The sequence below is a fragment of the Sorex araneus genome, chromosome X (genome assembly GCF_027595985.1).
Source record: "Sorex araneus isolate mSorAra2 chromosome X, mSorAra2.pri, whole genome shotgun sequence".
In the NCBI taxonomy this organism is placed as follows: Eukaryota; Metazoa; Chordata; class Mammalia; order Eulipotyphla; family Soricidae; genus Sorex; species Sorex araneus.
Genome location: NC_073313.1, coordinates 196,822,368 through 196,825,081, shown reverse-complemented (window position 1 = coordinate 196,825,081; position 2,714 = coordinate 196,822,368). Strand labels below are relative to the sequence as shown.

At 36.3% G+C, this 2,714-nt stretch overlaps 1 non-coding gene across 1 annotated transcript; it reads left to right on the top strand.

The window, feature by feature from the left end:
• The first annotated feature begins 1,436 nt into the window (after positions 1 to 1,436).
• LOC129400289 (U2 spliceosomal RNA) lies at positions 1,437 to 1,623 on the top strand. The gene has a single exon (XR_008627586.1). It is a non-coding gene; the product is annotated as a U2 spliceosomal RNA (small nuclear RNA).
• The last annotated feature ends 1,091 nt before the right edge of the window (positions 1,624 to 2,714 follow it).

Below are 2,714 nucleotides of genomic sequence, written 5' to 3'. Positions count from 1 at the left end.
ATATACTTTTTGGATGTTTCTGATTATTTTGAGATAATGCATCTATTAATAAAATAACAAATAAAAACTAATAAAATAGATCCAAATGCTTTCAATGTTCTAGGACAAGTCCAATTGCATAATAGGTATTTCAGTTAATCTGCATAACTCATATGTCACCTAAACATATCAGCATGTGCTATTTCCTGTCAAGTAATCATGTTACCATAACCACTTTTCAAAAAAGGAAAAAGATGCAGGAAAGCAATTTACTGAAGATATACAATGGATGAATCAACGATTAGAAACGCACAACTCCTGATCATCGTTCTACTCTTCTGAAGCAATAAAAAATATTGCAGAAAAAATAAATTTAATGAATGAGTGAAAAATGTGAGACCTGTCGTCTTACAGCCATATTTTGAGGTCAGATCTACTTTAAAAAGTGCTTAGCAAGGAGGCAGTTTGCTGGGTGGGAAGGAACCTGGGAACACTGGTGGAGGGAAGTTGACACTGGTAGTGGAATCAGTTCTGAAACATTGCACATCCAAAATTCAACTGCCAGTAACTTTGTAAATCAAGGAATCATTGTCAGTAGTAGCCTCTGAGTGTTGCCAATTGTTCAGCTTCAAAAACCCCCATTAACATAGACTTTTAACCCTCCTCCACATCAAGACAAACTATTCAAAACATTTTCTTAAACCCCTTAATTCGCAGTTATTCATAGATGTGTTTTATATACACTATGTTCCAGCACCAATCTGACCACCAGTCTTCTTTCTACCAAGCTTCCCAGGTTTCCCCCTTCCATCCACCCACATCCCCAGACTGCCACTTGGATGAGTTTAGTTATTAACGTTTGGATCTCTTGTTTTCACTGCTATTGACTTTATACTTTGGGTACTTGGCTGCACCACTCCTTTACCCCACTGATAGAGTCATAACCCATTGAGCCCTCTTCCTGTTGCTTCCCATTTATCTCTTCTTGCCCCTTGATTATTTTCCTTTGTTGCCCTTCTCTTCCCTATACTCTGAGGCCAAGCGTGACCTAGGAAATGCCCTTTCAAGTACTGTCTTCCTTCATCAAGACAAATTTTTTAAATCACTTAGTAACATTAATGATTTGCCCTTTTATCTTCTCCCAGATTAGCATTAAAATATTCAAATTGGAATTTCACTATATCACTGTATCACTGTTATCCCGTTGCTCATTAATGTGCTTGAGCAGGCACCAGTAATGTCTCCATTGTGAGACTTGTTGTTGCTGTTTGGGGCATATCTAATTCGCCACAGGGAGCTTGCCAGGCTCTGCCCTGCAGGCGAGATACTCTTGGTACCTTGCCCAGCTCTCTGAGAGGGGTGGAGGAATCAAACCTGGATCAGCAGTGTGCAAGGCAAACGCCTTACCCGCTGTGCTCTTGATCCAGCCCAAATTGGAGTTTAAAGGATGAAAAATTATTCCTTAATTTTTTAACTAAAATCAGGTATAGTATCTGTTGCTATCAGTTTTATATCTGATATGTCCTTGTTCTGCTGACAATATGTTAATGGGATTTTGGAGCAGGGAGATAGAGCAGGAGCTTCTGCCCATGCCATACCTTGATTTGGTGGTATTTCAATGCTGCCAGGAGCAGTGTCCCCACTCTGAAAAATAACAACAGAAAGCTAGAAGAAAAGATGGAAATAATCATGTTGAAAGTCTAAAGGATATACATATTAACTGTAGTTAGTTTAATTTTAGAAGTTCATAATAAGACTCGGAGAGTCTCCCAAGGTGGTACAAGTCTCTTTAATTTAAAAATCTAAGGATTTTGAAGGAGAACATTGTGAATGGTACAATAAGAAGGTAACATTCCAGAAAAGAAGCATTCTGTCATTAAGTGCTCTGTCATTAAGTGCTTAGAGACAGGATCTGTAGACGGTTTCATTAAATAATTTATGTGATATGAGTAGAGTTTTTGGCAAGGATATATATTTTTAGGTACCTAAATACATGTTAAATAGTTGGGGCTTTATTCTATTAATAGAGGTCATTTGTTGAAGAATATATATATGTATATATGTGTAAATATATACATATATATTCTTCATATATGCACATATATATTCTTCAACAGATGACCTCTATGAATAGACTAAAGCCCCAACTATTTGCATGTTTTAAGATATATATAACAGTTATTTGAAATCAAGAGAGTATTATAGATTATTGGTCTGATAGTATCTATGTAATAGATTAGAGGAGGAAGGAATTATGAAGCTGAAAACCAACCAAGAAATTATTACAGTAGAACAAGACTGTGAATTTGAGTGATGGCAGTGAAACAGAAAGAAAAAGTCTAATGCAGGAATAATTCTAAAGAACAAATGAGAAGACATAGCAACAGCTTCCTAATAACTTTAGTACTTCTCCCATTTAACTGTAATCAGAAGTCTCAAATGGGTTGATTTGGTGAAATATCTAGCTCAGTTGAAATATGTGACAATTTATCACTTAAAAGGTCACATAAGTCAAACCCGAAAAGCTTTTTTATTTGGATATAATTATTCAAACACCATTTGGAAATAGCATTTCACTTATATTCTGCCTACCAAAATTTAGCCAGTCACCTCAATTAGGCCTTTTCATCTCTGGAACTTAGCCAAGTCAACAATGTTCCTTGGCCTCTGATGTCCTTTCCAAATCATATCTGACAGTGAGAGAACCCTCTGTCTGTACCAAATATAGAAAATAA